Consider the following 19,107-nt stretch of genomic DNA (forward strand, 5'->3'; position numbering starts at 1 on the left):
TCACTTCCATATCTTGGCATTATTGCAATTCCTGGGATCATTTTTTACTATTACTTTATGCTTTTCTTTAATGGAATGTTGAAGTTTCTGCATGTTCCATTTGTAAGTATCTATTTTTAAGTATGTTCCTTTCACAGTCACAGCCTTGGGATTGGCCAGAAATGTTTCCTTGACACAGTGTTTGCTGCCACTGCTTAATGACTGACTGTAGTCTTTATTGTATGAACAAGGTGTTAATCTTTTTATAATAGCCTAGGATCTAAGTTGACTGCAGTCAGGTATTGCTCTTATCATTTAGTGATATCATTTATTACAGTAATGTTCCCATCCCTTAAAGATTCTGGAATGAACTTAAAAGTAGTGTGTGTCTGTGTGTACACACATTCACACATGCAAGTGAACATATGTGTGAAGCACAAAAAGTGGGGTTTCAAAGAAAACAATAAAGCCAGAAAATTTAGGAAGGAAAGGGGGTGGAGTGTGTGTGTGTGTGTGGGGGGGGTTGTTGCTGTTGTTGTTTTTTTCATTTGTACTCTACACCTGGATTGAGTTCACAAAAAACTCAAGAATTGGAAAAGACTTTTGAGATTGTATAATCCAACTTGTTGCCTCATGCAAGAATTCTCTCTAAAATCTCTTCACAGGTGGTCATCTGATCTTTTGCTTGAACACTTCCAACAATGGGAAACTCACTACTTCAGAAAGTAAAGCAATCATTTTTGAACCCTAATTATTAGAAAGCTCTTTCTCATATTGAGAGAACTGCTCCCTTCCCTATCTTCTTCTTTTGGTTAGTAGTCTCTGGAGTTCCAAAGAATGTACTTTATGATGCAATTTCTAGTCTCTTTACCACTGTGGTCATTCTTAATCTTTGGTTTGTCAGTTAAGAAAACTTTATTAAGAGATTAAGACAACCTCTTTTTAAGAATAATGTCTATAGGTGAGCATATTCTGTTCTAGATATCTTCTAATCCATGCAGAATATGGGGGGAGGGATTTGTAAAACATCCTTGTTCTAGGTATTCATCAAGCAATTTCCCACTTTGTTATGATAACTCAATGAAAGGTAACCTCCATACACTTACTTTCAACCTTGCTACTTCTAATGATCAAAAATGTAGGTAATTCTACTTGTCCACAGGGCATTAAAAAAAAAGAGAAAGCTAAAGAGGGTGTTAAGATAAACTGAGTGTTAACCTGACCTGGAGCTCAGTTAACACCTATCTTATCTATAATATCCAGGACCAGTAATGTCTTTTGTCTTCAATCTGTCACTTTAATCATCATTTACACACAGGCTCAGCTGTCAATCATGCATAAATCCAGGGGTCATCATGATTAGCTGCTAATTAACAATTTTGGCTGGAAACATAACATACCAGTTAGAAGCAATTGTTTTTGATATAACATTTTGTAGGGCAAAACCAGTTATCTTGATAAGAACCAAGCCCTATGCAAATGTCAGTGCTGACAGTCACTGCTGTCCATGACCGAAAAGGCCAATAAATAACCAGCCATGCACACATAAAGACCTTCTTATGGCTTGCAGCTGCAATAGCCACAATTTGTCAAGCTGGACTGTTGATTGGGGTTCTGTTAGCCTGATGCCTTTACTTAAATTTGGCCATCTTACCTCAGATTGAAGCTCCTAAGCATGCTTTATTTGCTGCTACACTTTGCCAATACTCCCTAGCCATGCCATGTTCTTTGCTACTGTGGGTCCACAATTCTTTGAAACATTGTTATTGTTTTCTGTCTACCTTGCTTAGGGACACCAGCTTGGATGGCAATTTGTTGGAAATTCTATCATCATCCATTTTTTCAAAATGTAGACTATAGGAACTCATTTCTGGTGATCCCACTTTATTATTCTACATTCATTTTGATATATTTATTATTGTGAAGGAGTGAGATATGACCATGGAAAATTAGATAATATGTTTACCTAACGAGTTTATACTGAAGCTTATACCACATTGGCTAAAACTGTCTTTCAAAGTCCCAAATGACATTCCATTCTTAATTTGCTTGTCTTGTCCTGTACACATCTGTGCACCATCAAATATTCTTAAGAGTTCATAGGATTTAGAGAAAGGAAAGGATCTTAAATTTCCTAAAATCTCTCCCCATAATTTTAAAGTAGAGCTCTGATTTGGCCAGAGCTTGGTAGCTAGACGGTATAGTGGAAACAGCACTACATTTAAATTTAGGAAGGTCTGGCTTCAACACTTATTAGCTGAGTAATCCTGGGCAAGTCATTTAATCTATTTCGATGTCGATTTCCCCATGTGTAAAATGCAGATATAACTAACCTCACAGAAGGTTTTTTATTATTAAATAAGAAATATAAAGTGCTTTGCAAACTTTTAAGTACTATATACAATATCCCAAATGTCTTAATGTAATTTTAACCTATTAGATTATTAATGGCTTTTGGGACACAATGTATGAAAATGAAAGCTAGCTCTATCTACTTCACCACACATCATAAATAGCACAATTAAGTCGTATTTATCAGTGTCAGAGGGATGGTCTGGAAGTAGCAGTGGGGAACAAGGAGTATGATGATTCTTTCCCCTATCCCAGTAAAGTTTCTGTGAATGCTGAGGTATGGACATATAAAAAGGAATAGCTAATGATGGAGAGGATGGCAAGTGATTAGGTCTCTTCGGGATAATACTCATGTTTCTGTGAGTTCCAGAATATGAAAAGTGTTTGAGAGGGAGTTTTGAACAGTAGAATGGGAAATTCTAGGGAGCACACTGGAAAGCAAAGGCAGAGGACAGGGACTAGAGAGAAACAGGAGGGAGAATTTAGGGAAAGATAATGGAGAATTTTCACCTCCGAATCCCAGGTATTAAAGAGAGGAAATGGATATTTTTTTTTGTCATTTGACAAGAAAAGTACTAAGTATAGTTAGGAGGAAGTGGAAACCAAGGATACAGGATGAGAGAAAGATCATGAGATCATAGGTTTAAGGTTAATAGGGACCTTATAAATTATCTAGTCTAGCCCCTTTATTGTATAGATGAGGAAACTGCAACTCTTAAGAGTTTAAATGACTTCTCCAAAGTCATGCATGTTGGATATTCACAGCTAAAACTTTAACCCAGGAACTCTGTCTCTAAATCCAACCTTATTTTCATTTAATTGGCCCTAAGGTTCTAATTATAATTCTGATATGAAGCTGTCTCAGCTGATAGGGTCTCTTACTTAAATGGCATTCCTTTGACTGACAAGAGCTAGGGATGGGAAAGTCAATGGTCATGATAGCTGGGAAAGCTATTTAACAAAGGAGTCTCATGCCAAACTTTCTGGTTTTTACCTTCAAAATATCTAATCAAACAGATTATTTCAAACTGCATTTCCTCTCATATTGAGGAGGGGATTTGTAGTCAAAACATCTCATAACTGGTTGTCAATGTAATATATGTATATGATACATGAAGCAACAATTTGAATTCCAAAACCCTGAACTGAACAAGCTCAGTGTTTGACTTGTGTTTTAAGCAAGCAAATAAGGATACATTTCATGGACTGAATTTTTTGAGATATTTTTACAAGATATCAAAGAGGATAAAATACCAAAAGAATGGGAGTGGGGAATAGGAATCATGGATATTGATACTCCCCAAAATGCAGCTGGGAAAGCAGCAATACTAATGGAACTATGTCAAGGATAAGACAGGAAATCAGGTTTTATATCTTTTCAAGATTCCTACAACTACCTATCCATATAAGGTAAGTTAACAATGTGCTTTGTTAACCCCTTTTTAATCTGTAAAACTTTGGGCACTCCCCTGTATGTAAACAGATGTGCATGGAGTGAAATATTTTGGACCAAAAGATTCAGTTCATTTGGAAGTTGTGGAGTCATGGATTCAAATTCTAGATCATCCATGAGACTAATTTTATTTGTATATAAAAAAGGGAGTAATATTTACATTCCTTACTTCACAGAATTGTTATGAGTACAGTACTATGTAAAACCAAATGTATTATATAAAGATGAGTTAGCTTTATTCTTTTTATGAATGAACAAATGAAAAAAAAAAGAATTAGGTGCTCATCGTGTCCCAAGTAAATGTAAGACCACGTGTATTGGCCTACAGATTTAAATGGTCTCTCTACTTACTTTCTGTGATTTAAAACTTTTCATTGTTAGAACTGTCTGAAATTAAGTTTCAAGGTTTTACCATTAAAAAAATACTAACATGTGCATTTAAAGAGTGTGCTAATTATTATCATCATGAGGAACCCTTAACAGTGAAAATTGGGCATTAAAAATGTGATCAAATCAATAGAAAAATTGTTGATGGTTACTTGACTGCACATATTCTACAAGGTACAGTAACAAATAACCTTGACATATGAACATGCAGAAATTTTAATTTTGTTAAATAGAGATTGCTTATAAGATATTTATAAAAAGAAGTACAGAGAATTAAAGTTAAGGAAAAGATCAGTACCAATTACTGAAAACCAAGGTCAATCTCTATGAACTATTTCACAAGAACAATATACTAGGTCACTCATTACTTATATATCTGCCCACAATTCCTCATGCTGTCTGTACTTCTGTTACTACTTGCCATATAATCAGTGTCTGGAGAAGGTAAAGAAAAAGAAAGAAGATTAGGAGGAGGAGCTGAGTCATCAAGCAAAGAGTAAAAAAAAAAAATCTCTTTTCTTCTGGCTGTCTAGTACTATGACAACTTGGTAATTGAAAATAAGATATATAGCACTTCAGAAAAAAAAAAAGGAAACCCGAAAGAATGTAGGCTTGCCTCTGTAATTGAATCTTTTTTTTTTAAGAAAGTGACAATAAGCTAGGTCATAGATTTGGAGCAAAAAGGAAATTTGAGATCATTTATTCCAACTCCCTCAGTTTACAAATAAGGGAACTTAGGTGAAGATCTTGGAATCATATGTCTAGATGTGGATGGGGCCTTACAGGAAGTGAAATGACTTACCCAAGACCACATAGATGGTAAATTGCTGAGTCATGATTCAAACCCTGGTCCTCTGATGCCAAATCAGGCATTGTTTCCACTATACAATGGATGATGATTCCCTCTCGAGTATATTCCACATGTGTCTTCATAATTCAGTGATCAGATCCAGTAGGATGACTTTTGTATTTAGTATAGGGAAATGCTCTTGTTAACATTTATAATTACAGAATCATCATGGTGCTTTGCATATCTGTCCTGCTTTCCATTAACAGATCTATAAGCAGTAATGTGAAGTATTATAGGCTACTATCTTCAAAGTGTTATAAAACAGGCATAAAACATCAATCCAAGAGGCAGCTTGGCAGCAGATAGAGAGCCAGGCTTGAAGTCAGGAGGACTTGGACTCAAATTTCATATCAGACATATAATAGCTATGTGATCCCGGACAAGTTATTGTACCTCTTAGAAACCAAGAAGATCTCTAAGAATATCTGTTGCAGAGCAGGATCACAGAGACAATGCCTCCCTTTGGAGTTTTCTATATCAGTGAAATCATAGGTATAAAGTAAAACAAAATCAAAACAAAAAAAATACCATAAAATAATGTTTATTTATGGGAAGCAGTTAGGGTTAAGTGACTTGCCCAGGGTCACACAACTAGTAAGTGTCAAGTATCTAAGGCTGGATTTGAACTCAGGTCCTCCTGACTGCAGGGCTGGTACACTGTGCCACCTAGCTGCCCTAAAATAATATATTTAGAGATTATGCCTTCTCACCCCAAGTCAAAACAATTTCTGACTCAGACTGTCAGAGTAAGGCCATCAGTAATAGGCTCAAAACCCCTTTCCTGAAGAATAGTTTTAATATTATCTAGCCTCAATTTCCCTAGGAGTCTTCCTTCCTTTCCCCACCCCTCACCGCCCCAGCATGAATTAGTACCAGTGCTTCAATCTAGATTCCTTACTCTCCACCCCCCCCCCAATTCCCTGGTCCTGCTAGACTCAGACAAAAATCCACTAGAATTTATTGGCTTGAGAGAATGTCCCATACCCTCCAGAGTCCCAGCAGATTCTAATTGGGTCCCAGGAGACTTGAACTTTTTCCACCATCTTCCCTGACTGTCCTTCATGTTGTAAATATGTCCCTCAATTAAACTGAATTGCTTTAATGTCTTTTGTTGTGTACTCTGTGTTTCTTTGCATAAGATTTTGGTATTCTAAGTATTCCTAAATCTACATTAAGATAAAACTTCAAGAGAATAAAATGATGAACTAGTAACTAATTTGGGGACATTCTCTGTATTCTTTTTAACAGTAATGCAAACCTTTGGAACCCTAACAATTACTGCTGCTGATATTCTGTTGTTTTGTCCCTATCAACATTTCAATGAGACTTCACTTGAAATACTTCATTTGATTTTCTTAACAACAAATGTTAAAAATAAAATATATTATATATCAGATACTTTGAGATTTTTAATGAAATACTTTGTTTCAGGAATAAGTCAAATTATAATTAGCCTTTCATCTTTTTCAGGGCCTCCCAGGTTAACTTTGCCCGCTGAAGAATTCATAGGCTCAGCATACTGTAAGTATTTAGTTAATTTAAAACATTAAAAGCTTTTGACTCTTTGACACCCAAACAAAAGGCAAAGCAACCAAGTGACTTTTGACCTCAGCTTATCAGATGACTGGTGTAATGCTGTCAAACCTTCATAAGAGGAGCAGGCAAGTAAGGTCGAATTTTATAGGTGTTTATGACAGTTTAAGGTTCATACTGCCTATCTTTGTCAACACCAGAATGATGCAGGTCAACTGGCCAGGTTAATGAGACTGAGCAAGAAGGAAAAATCACTGGAGAGATGGAAGGGCTATCATATCTAGAATAAACATCAGATTTTTACATTTGTGAAACAAATACAATACAAACAAAACCTATGGAAGCACTAGTCCCTTATATTATTTCCTCTGGGGTAATGAGTATTTTTGAGTTAATTGCTTTCAATATTTAAGCATTGTAGAGGTTTCAGCTAATAAACTTGGACTCTATGATGCCCCAATGCCCCCCTTTTCCCCTTGAGAAGTTCAATACTATCTACTAAATCAATGAGTCTTTTTTTTTCAGTTGAAGGTTGTGGGTGTTTTTCTGAAGAAAAGATTATTGCTTTGTTACAGTGAATGGCTCAAGGGCTTTTGTTGGACTAGTTTTTATGGGGGGTGTGTGTGTGTGTGTGTGTGTGTGTGTGTGTGTGTGCACGTGTGTGGGTGCATGCATGCATGTATATTTTCTTACCCTTGTCAGTACTTCATGGAATGTGTGTGTGCACTAACTAAATTATATACAAAGCAACATCTTATATAATTGTCCAGTGACAGGAATCACTTACATTGAATTTGCTATTCAATGGAAAAAGGAAAAAAAAAGATCCTTTGCCTGTCTCAACATTCATAATATCTGAATATGGTTTTCATCTATCCAGACTGTGTTTTAATCAGTTTAGATTGATGAGATATCCAAGGTTTGTTTGATATTCTAAAATCTCTAATGTTTGTTACATTGATATAAATGGAGCATGTGAAAGCTGTCTTCATATACTTTGGGCTCATGTAGTATATGTCTGAAAGAAAGAACACCAGGAATTTAGGGAGCTGTTTGGTCCTATCAGTTCCTTCTTTTTAGTGAGGATATTAAAATGAGTACTGAATACAGTACTTGGTATATTCAAAAGCCTTTTAAAAGCTGTAGAACCAAGAGGCAACTGAGGTATAATGGACAGAATGCTGGATTTGAAGTCAGGAATACCTAGGCTCCTATCCTGCCTCTGACATTATCTGTAGAACCACTAGCAAATCGCTTAAACTCCCTGAACATCAGCTTCCTCATTTATGAGGCAGGATAATGATACCAGCTGCACTTATTTTAATGGATGTAAGGCTAAAACAAAGTAATATGGGTAAAGCACTTTGCAAATTTTAAAGCACTAGAGAATTGCCAGATTGTATTATCATTTTCAAGGGATGTGTTAGTATGTAATTTCATTGTGGAGATCTCCTATTGTAGAAACTCCTTCTACCAATACAAATCAGCGACTCATTTTTAGCTTCTCTTGAAGAGCTGCCTAGAACAATGAGAAGACAAGTAATATGTCACTGGTCACAACAGTAATGTGTCAGAGAAAGAATCTCAACCCAGAGCTTCTTGACTCCTCTCTGCCCACTGTGCCACACACTGCCTATCACTGTGATTATTCATAGGGTCATAGAATTTTGGAAAGTTTTTACCATTGTTGTAATTCCCCGTACTAACCCCCTACCCTGCCTAACTCCTACTGTGTCATCTGCTTCCTCTGCTCCTACTTACATGCCATTGAGAGGTGCTAGTAGAAGTCACACATCATTTCTGTTGGGCACACCACAAGTTACAATTATAATTACTCAATTACTTAACAATTGTTAAAAATATTTCAATTTATAAATGGGGAAATTAAAGCCCAGAGAGGCTTAGAGACTCACCCATTTATCCCATCATGCTATTCACCTAAAATGGCTATACAATGTTTTTTTTAATTAATTTATTTTTAATTTTCAACATTCACTTATGTAAGATTTTGAGTTCTAAATTTTCTCCCCCTCTCTGTCCTCCCCCTTTCTCAAGACCACATACAATATGATATAGGCTCTACATAATACATTCATATTAAATATATTTTTGCATTAGTCGTGTTATACATTTTTTCTAATCTATGTGTGTTTGTGTGTGGAGAGAAAAACAGAGATACAGAGATACTTCACATGTTTCCCTGACTAACGTAACTCTCTCTCTCTCTGTCTCTCTCTGTCTCTCTCTCTCTCTCTCTCTCTCTCTCTCTCTCTCTCTCTCTCTCTCTCTTTCTCTCTCTTTCTCTCTCTCTCTCTCTCTCTCTCTCTCTCTCTCTCTCTCTCTCTCTGTCTGTCTGTCTGTCTCTCTCTCTCTCTCCCCCCCTTATCTAGACCTGGGCTTCTTAAACTTTTTCCACTTGCAACCCCTTCTGCATTTCTTAAACTGTGGGTGGGTCACAGCCCAAAGTTTAAGCCTTGAAAACTCACTCCATCACTGTGTTTACTAGTTGCCTAGGAATAAATTATTCCCAACTTGCACTTTCATTTCCATTCTCTCATCCTCATTCCTGACCCCTCTGTGTCCCACTCTAATCCTGTCTACTCCTTCCATTGTGACCTCAAGAATTCTTATTCTATAATGAACAAACTTTCATTCATTCTGGACCTTTCTTTCACACTCCTTCTATCCATTTCCATTGAGAACCTTGACTTTACCCAAATGACACTGAATTCTTGGCCACCCTTCCTAGCACTGTTTCTACATGCTCTCATTCCCTTCTCCCTACCCAATCACACTGGTCTTAGAGAGAGAATCATGATATTCCTTGCTCCCCACTGCCACTTCGAGACTTTCCCTTTGCTACTTTCACTCAGCGAACTCTCCTCCTTTGAAATAAATTTTATTTACATTTTTTCATTCCATACAGGCTGTAACTTACTAATCCCTAGGTTAAGCTCCCTCTTTTCTCAAGGACTTCAATACCTCATTCACTGTTCTATTCCTCCCAGACTTCCTAACGTCCCTTATGTGAGAGACATTAAAATTTGTGCTTATGTTCCCTGAAACACACTGACTCCCAATTTCTCAACCGCAGATCCCATGACTCACCTCTCTACTTCACCTCAGCCATGCAACAGGGATGATTGCTCTCTACCACTACTCACAAGTGTTCTGCTTCCATTATCAAAAATTTTGACATTTGTCTATCTGTCTATTTACTTCCCCTTATGAGAGATAGAAGAGATGAGAGAGGGTGAGAACCCCTCCAAAATTTATTCTTTTCCCTCATTGTGACTTAGTCTCTTTATTCTCAATAGTTTCTATGGCTGTTGCCTTGCTTCACTTTCACTTTTTTCCCTTCCCAATTTCAATCCTACTTCAATACCATGCCATACTCTATTCTTAAACCCTTTCCACCCTTGCCTTATCACTGCCTTCCTTTGTCAAACCCCTGCCCTGGTGAAGTCCTATTTACATGCTGTTAAGTGGTACTATGATAAGTTACACACCAGTTTTAATTGGGCAGATTATAAACTGATGTTTGTATGATCTCAACTGGGCCCTCACTGTTGCAAAGCAAACTTTTTACTTACTCTTAATTGACTTCCTAGGGCAGCTAGGTAACACAGTAGACAGAGTGCCAGGCCTGGAGTCAGGAAGACCTGAGTTCAAATCTGACCTCAGATACTTACTAGCTGTGTGACCCTGGGCAAGGGTTTAACATTTAACCCTGTTTGCCTCAGTTTCCTCATCTGTAAAAAGAGCTAGAGAAAGAAATGGCAAACCACTCCAGTAATTTTGGCAAGAAAACCCTGAATGGGGTCCTGAAGACTGAGATATGACTGAAAACAACTGAATAACAACAAAATTAACTCCTTAACCCATTCCCCAGAGAAGCTTTTCCAAACCTACTCTATCCTCAAGCCACCTGCACATCCTACTTCCCTCCATGCTTTCAGTTTAGGATTTCTCTTATCTTACGGTAAAAACTGAGACTTCTTCCCCACTTTTCTTCATCTCAAAACCCTTTGACATCATCAATCATTCTTTCCTTTGCTCTAATCTTTGACCAGCAGGTGACCTTTTTTGCTTTGCTAAGGCCAGCCTCTTTCATGTGTTCTTGATCCCATCCCCTCAAGTAGATTGCTGTGAGATGAGAGAAGGTGTCAGAAGCAAGAGATGTTGTGAAATAGAAATGGCAGATTTGGCAATTTATTGGACACATTAGGCGAGGGAGGGTGAGCAGTAAGAGATAACATTGTGGCTTCAAACCTGTTAGTAGAATGAAGTCTTCCACTATATCAGACTGCTTCTATGACCTATGCATCGATTTATCTACGTACCTAATGGTGTGCATTTTATGGCCATCTATTCCCTCTGCCAAAGCAGATCACAACCACTTTAAGCGATAGTGTAAGACCTTTGCTAGTTACTATGACCCAAAAATGCCTGTGGTTAACCTAATAATGAACCTGTTCAAGTTTTATTAGGTTTATTCTCAAAGGACAGGCTACAAAGTCTGTCTCTAAGCCTATATTTAAAGGGTTTGCATCTTAGTAGGACCTGTTTAAGTCTGCACTTCTCTGATACAGTTTTCGAGAATTTAGGGTCACTTTCACGCCATGTGGAGCCATTGGAATAGAACAGACTTACTTACACAGCTCAGATTTATACCATTAATATTACATTGTTGTTGCTGCTCAGTCATTTTTCAATCGTGTCTGACTTTTCCTTATTCCATTTGGGGTTTTCTTGGCAAACATACTGGAATGGTTCGCCATTTCCTTTTCCAGCTCATTTTACAGATTAGGAAACTGAGGCAAACAGAGTTAATTGACATTCCCAGGGTCACATAGCTAGTAAGTGTTTGAGGCCGGATTTGAATTCAGGTCTTTCTAACTCCAAGATTGGCACTCAATCTGCTATGCCACCTAGCTCCTCGAATATTACATTGCTAATAACAATAGTAACTATTAACAATTGTATGAAGCTTTAAAATTGGCAAGATCTTTTAACCTAGTTTGAGTTTCATTATAATGTGAGTTAGGTAAACCTTATGTCTTCCTGGTGAGATAAGCAATACATACAGAGTCATAAAATAGCAATGCTATAAGGGGCCTTGGAAATCATTAGTTCAGTTTTCTCATTGTATGAATGAGGAGGATGAGGCTCAAAAAAATCATGTGTTGCTTTGCTTTGATTTATACACTGATGGATCCATTTTTCACTAACATAGGTCCTCTCTTCTGACGGAGGTCACTTCCCTTCAATGTAGTATCATCTTTCACACTTTTTGTCTATTTTTTTTCTTTAAAACTTCCAATAGAAGTTCCAAGCAATACCCTGGAAGCCTTCTCATTCTGTTGAAAGACTGGCGTTACCAACTTATCAGCAGCTAGGTGGTGCAGTGTAAAGAGTGCTGAGCCTGATATCAAGAAGACTTGAGTTCAAATACAGCCTTAGACACTTACTAGAAGTGTGACCCTAGGCAATCACTTAATCCTGATCACCTCAGTTTCCTCATCTGTAAAATGAGCTGGAGAAGGAAATAGCAAACCATTCCAGTATCTTTGCCAAGAAAAACCCAAGTGAGGTCAGGAAGAGTCAGAGATGACTGAACAGCAACAACAATCAACTTACCAACATTCGTCTGTTGTCCCACATTCTTATAACATGACCAAATCATCTTTTCTGATTGCACATGTCACTGATACTGTTCTCTCTTCTATTTCTCATGTGCACATTGTTGCTGGCGACATTCTGCAGCCTGCTCATGACAACTGTGTGTCTTTCCATTGTCCTTTGCATTATTTATAATTTTCTATACTTCCAACATCACAGTGTTCCATGATTCAGTCACATACCATCGCTAGGATAATGTTAATGTTAAGTAAATAAATAACTTTTTTTTAACAGTGAGCAGATAAGAATGATTGAAAGCACTGTACTGTTTCTTAAATGTAATTCAGCCCAATTTCTTCTTCTTTTTCAAATCATTTTATTTCTACAGTACCTATCTTGTTTAGGTATTGTAAAATGACAATAAATGTGCATATGGCAGATGAAGTTGTGTGTGGCTGGGAAACAGCTGACATATGGACAGAGATGGATCCTAATTCAACAGGCTGTCCAGCTATATATCAGAATCTGAATAAGTATTTTGCATCTATTTTACTTTTGCACTTTGAATAGTTGGTCTACTTCCTTTATCACTAGCACAGATTTCATTAAGGAGACTTTGAATGTTTCAAGGTCTGATGCAATCATTACTGTTTCATCCCTGAGTAGAACCTGACCCTACCTTCTACTTTTATCTCTGATAACTCCCTTTCACGCAACTTTTGCTCTACTATAACTCCATTATTCTCTGAACCCTGAGCAATGCCTACTGTTCTCTATGCTTAGAATATTTTCATCCTCCTTTTTTATATTAAATTCCTATCCATTCTTTAAAGTCCAAATTTATGTGCTTCTCTTCCATTAAGCCTTCCCTGTTCATTCTTTGGTAATAACTTTCCTCTCCAAATGTCATTTACAACATCCTAATGTACTTCTGTAATACTACATAATATAATTGTCTATGTTTGTGCATTCCTCTTGTGCTGAAAGCTCCATGAAGGCAAGGGAAAACACATTAACAAAAGTTCACATTTCACCTAGGGCCTAGAACTGTGTGTTCTACACACAGTAGATTCCTCATAAATATTTGCTGGATGAATAAATATTGAATATCATTACATCCAACCAATGTTAAAATATGTGGCTGATTCAGTCAGTTCACACTAAAAATCAGTAGGTCACTGGTTAAATAGTGGATTAGATTAACTAGATGGTAGCATAGTATCACTGTATATGCTTACCTTACCTCAACTCTACCTTAACTTACCTACATAAGGGAGGGAGCTATGATTAAACCCCCCAAACTAGTTGATGTAGTTACAGGATTTAGTCACAGATGTTGAGAATTTGAATGTGGTAACAAGGTGCTAAACTAACTGTAAAATTTCAGCCACACCCTTTACAAATATGAACTTTCTCTGATTGAGTCATAAGGGCATGGCTGAGCAAACAAATTAACCATGCTCATGGGGGCTTTAAATAGCTAAGCCCTGGGGAAGATGAGAGAATTTAGAGTCTGGGAGCACTTTGTGAAAAATATCCCTGCATGAGGGAAAAGAGAAAAATCTCTCCTCCCCCTCCTATAAGCCTTGGCATCTAGTACAGTCTTACTCAGAGGGAGATATCCCAGTAATTGCAAAGTTCATTAATTCCAGAGAGGTTAAGGCATGATTTAGGGAACAGAAACACATACTACAAAACCAGGGATGGGGAACCTGTGACCCTGAAGCCACACATGGTCCTCTAGGTCCTCAAGTGTGGCCCTTTGACTGAATCCAAACTTCACAGAAAAAAAATTGGATTCAGTCAAAGGGCCACACTTGAGGACCTAAAGGGCTACATGTGTCCTCAAGGCTGCAGATTCCCCACCCCTGCTCCAGACACTCAGGAATATAGAGAGATAGTCCCCCAAGGGAAGGAGGAATTTTGAGGAAAGGGACCTCTAGCAATAAAGAAGAGAGTTGGCTCTGATCTCAAGAGAGACTAGATCCATTTCACAGAGGAGAAAACTGATCATCAGGGAAGTTAAGTGACATGCTCACAATTACACAGTTTAGAAGGACCAGAGCAGCAAGGTTCAGAACTGGGATTTGAATCCAGGTCTCCTGACTCCAAGTTCCATGAGCTTTCCACCACACCATATTTTCTGTCTAGATGTACTTCCCAAACAAGGAAAATTTCTTCACTTTTTATAGTCTCCCTTTAATCCAAAGAGATAATTGAAATAATATATGTATTGCAGAAAAAAATAAGTCTCAAATTTCACATATTAGCTGGAAGAAATTAATATCTAAAGCAAGTATTATTCTGTTTTATAATATTCTATTTTGGGAGTAAAAAAATCCTCATCACATTTGTTCCATTTCACTTCAAAAGATTCAGTGTAGTAATTCTGTGGAAACATCTTCTATTGTCTTTAGAACCTCTGACTTAGAATCATAGAATAACAGAATTCCATGTAGACTCTACCTCAAAAGTCATTGAGTACAACCCATACCTGAAGCCTTAAAATTCTCTACAATAACCTTACCTCTGCCTTAGTACCTCCAGCAAATGGAAGCTCACTCCTTCCCTAAATAGCCCACTCTATTTTTGGATGACTTTAATAGTTAACAAAAAAAAAAAGGTCTATGTATTGAATCAAAATCTTCCAATTACTTTTACCCATTTACCCCATTTGCTCTCAGAAGACCAAAACAGTAAATCTAATCCTCTTCCACATAGCTAATTTATTCAAATATTTTACCTGTGATTCTAGTTTTTAAACAAGAACCAGGTTACAGTTTAAAATAAAATATAAGGCTATCTAATTTTTAGAAGTTTACCTGTTAAAGTCCAACAAAAACCATGACATTGATGCTTACTGGGAATCATCCACAATTCTTTTCCTTATTTGGTTAAGAAAAAAAAGGTCAATGATTGCTGTCCTTAAAGGTTAGGATAGTAGAAAACATGAAAGGCAAGAAAGAATGGAGCTAAGAAAGAAATATACCGTATGTCACCTGGCACCTAAGCTCAATGGAATGGCTCTTAAGTGCTTCCTTAATGCATTTTGTGTGTGTGTGTGTGTGTGTGGCAATTGGGGTAAACAGACTTGCCCAGAGTTACACAGCTAGTAAGTTTTATGTGTCTGAAGCTGGATTTGAACTCAGGTCCTCCTAACTACAGGGCAGGTGCTCTATCCACTGTGCCATCTAGCTACTTCTAATGCATCTTTTTGTACCTTGATGTGGGATGACATATGGTGTGCTTCCCCACTTAATTTTTAAAATTCCATTTGCAACCTGGTGTGATCGCATAATGAAGAATTTTTTAATAAATATTATGGATAAATTAATCATTTTAAATCTAGATGAAATATACTACAAATAAAGGTTGCTGATACTTAACAATTGAGAATGAGAAAACACCTAGCTCTTACACTAATTTAACAAGTGAATGCCACATATTTGATGCAGAAATCCAGTTTTTTCCACTTTCCTTAACTCTGGGGCTCAAAGGATGATAATTACACTAAATTTATATTTAAACAGAAAATTCTTCACCAGACTACAGGGATCACATTCTTTGGAATGATTTTTTTTTTGTCATCTCAAATGAATTTATAAATTCGTAATAGTTTCTTATGATACTTCTAAAGGAAACAAATTTATTCTCTTTATATTTATGCTGCACATATATGCTATATAAAATGTTATACAATATAAGATTCTATTCTATTATTTATTTATATTAATGAGTTACTTGCTATTTAATATATTATTAATATGTAGCACATAACTAATATAATACCAATGCATGCGATATACATGTGTCATACAATATTAAGGTATAGACATATAATATATAATATACACATATAACATGTAGATATTATATAATGAGAAAATATACACATATACATATACATATATATGTATGCTTGTTGTCTCCTGTATTAAACATAAACTCCTTGCCAATGGGGATTGTTTTGTTTATTGTATTTTTGTGCCCAGTGCTTAGCACAGTGCCTGGCATATAGTGGTACTTAATAAATACTTGACCATTTGATTGAGAGTTCTAACTGCTACACAGTAATATGGAGAGCTTAAATACTTAATCAATTTGGACTCTGGCTAAAACAACTACAGCACACATCAATACAATGGAAGAGTTTAGCTCACAACCACCACTGTCTGAACTCTCTGCCTCCAGAGCAGCCATGTTAAGCCATGAAACATTAAAGGGCTGTGCATGCTTTAGTATAGCTATTTAGTTGCATACAAAGATCTTGGATCAGTGGGAGTTTTCACAAGTAGCCAATATTTAACACAATGTGTATGATAAACAAAACTTAGATCATAAAAGACTCTCATTTTTGTTATTAGTTTTAATTTATTCTGCCTCCCCCCAAATCACTTTAGGAGTGATTCTGCTTAAAAAGTCATCAAGCTGACTAAGATTCCTCTCCCTTTTTCAGCTTTTCCTGTGGTATGGAAGGCAAACAGCAGTGAAATGCCTTCCCCAAAAAGCAAACAAACAAAAACAATAACAGAGGAATTAAGTCATTGACATGAATAATCCAGAAAATAGGGAATTAGGTAATGACTTCTCAGCAGTAGGGTGGGTTCCATTAAAGAATTGTAAAATAAGCTGCATTTCTGTTGAACATTGGATATATGAGTCTATGGAAGTTCATCTAAATAGAAAGAATCAAGATAATTGCTCCTCCTGATTGGAGACAGTTTGTATGATGGACAGGATCTAACAGTATGAAGCCTGCTGCATGAATGTCACTGACAGCCTCCTTTGTAATCAGACAGGTCTCATCCAATTCAACATATAGACAGATCTAGACTATGAGCGCTATGGACCTCAGGATAGTGTCCTAAAAGTACTGTTGTTGTTGTTGTTGTTGTTGTTTGCTTGTTTTTGTGAGCCTGCCTCAATAGTGAGTCAAGCTGTTTCACAAGATATCTCACAGGATGATCTTACTTCTTACCAAAGCTAAATCCTCTACCTGCTCACGTGATCCCAACCTGTCTCATCTCTTCCAATACATTGTCGACTCTGTTATCCTCACTCTATTTCCTATTTTCAATCTCTTCCTGTCTATCGGCTCCTTTCACACCACCTCCAAATATACCCGTGTTTCCCTCATCTCAAAAAGTTCTTACTCAGTCCTTCTACCCTGCTAACTTTCATCCTGTATTTCTTCTGCCCTTTGTGGTTGAAGTCCTTGAAAAGGCAGTTGACAGTAAGTGCTTCCACATTGTCTCCCTCAAGTTCTTCTTCGTTCATTATAATCTGACTTCTGGCCACATCATTCCACTGAAATTGCTCTTTCCGAAATGACCAATGATCTCTTAAAGGCCAATTCTTCATTCTTCATTTCTCCGCACCTGTGACACCATTGATCGTACTCCATAACTTGATAGTCTTTTCTCTAGTTTTCAGGATACCACTCTCCCTTGGTTCTTCTGCTACTCATCTGACTATTCTTCTCAATCTCATTTGCTGGATCCTCCTCCAGATCATGCCCTTTAACTTTAGGGTTCTATCCTGGGTCCACTCTCTTTTCACTCTCTACTCCACTTAGTGATCTCATCAGCTTCCATGGATTTAAGTAGTATCTCTGCACTAAAGATGCTCAAATATACCTGTCCTGCCCTAACCTCTCTAACTTCTAGCCTCACATATCCAACTGTCTTACAGACATCTTGAATTGGATGTCCAAGCCATCTTAAATTCATTATTTCTAAAACCAAATTCATTATCTTTCCACCTAAATTCTCCCTATTTCCTATTTTCCCTGTTACTATAGAGAGTAATACCATTCTCCCAATCCCTCAGTCTTGCAACATAGGTGTCATCCTTGACTCTTCACTTTCTCTCACTCCCTCCATCTTAAATCTATCATTAACACCTATCAGTTTCACCTTTGCAACATCTCTCAAATGTTCCCTCTTCTCTCTTCTGATACTTTTACCACTCCGGTGCAGGCTCTTATTATCTCCTACCTAAACCATTGCAATAGCTTGCTGGGGGGTCTTCCTGCCTCATCTCTCTCCCCAGTCTAATCCATCCTCCATTCAACCTCCAGTTATTTTCCTAAAGCAGAGGTATGACTATACCACCCCCCTACTCAATAAGCTCCAATGGTTCCCTATCATTTCCAGAATTGAATACAAAATCTTCCAATCCTTAATTAACTAGCTCCCTTCCCCTCATTTTTTTCCAGTCTTCTTACACATTGTTCTTTATTCTTTGATCCAGTGACACTAGTTTCCTGGCTATTCCTTGAACAAAATACTTCATCTCTTGTCTCCAGGAATTTTCTCTGGCTGTCCCCATGCCTTCAGTTCTTTCTCTCCTCATCTCCACCTACTAGCTTCCTTTTCTTTAAGTGTCAGTTAAAATCTTCTGCAAGAAGCCTTTCCCAACCCCTCTTAATTCTAGTGCCTTCCCTCTTTAAGTTATTTCCTAGTTATCCTGTATATAGTTTATTGTCCCCCCCATTAGATTGTGAGCACCTTGAGAACATGTACTGTCTTTTTTTTTCTCCTTTTGTATTCCCAGTGCTTAGCACAGTGCCTGGCACATAACAGACACTTAATAAATCTTTATTGACTGACTGACAGGCGAAGGATAATGACTTACATTTTCTTAAAGGAGCACAAAATTATTTGATCATATAGACTTCTACATTTTTCCCTTTTGAATATATAACCCACTATATCCTTTTAAAGTAAAACTTTCCAAGATAGTGAAATTAAAGGTATAAACTTCTGCAAAAGGGAGTCAACATTATTTATTTGAAAACAATATGATGTACTTAAAAAACATATGAATCAGTGAAGAAACTAATTGACTATTAATAACTTCAGTAAAATAACAAGATACACAATAAGCCCACAAAATAATTGCCATTTCTATACAGTACTAACAAAAACCA

The sequence above is a fragment of the Phascolarctos cinereus genome, unplaced genomic scaffold (genome assembly GCF_003287225.1).
Source record: "Phascolarctos cinereus isolate Bilbo 61053 unplaced genomic scaffold, phaCin_HiC Scaffold_3;HRSCAF=262, whole genome shotgun sequence".
Classification (NCBI taxonomy): domain Eukaryota; kingdom Metazoa; phylum Chordata; class Mammalia; order Diprotodontia; family Phascolarctidae; genus Phascolarctos; species Phascolarctos cinereus.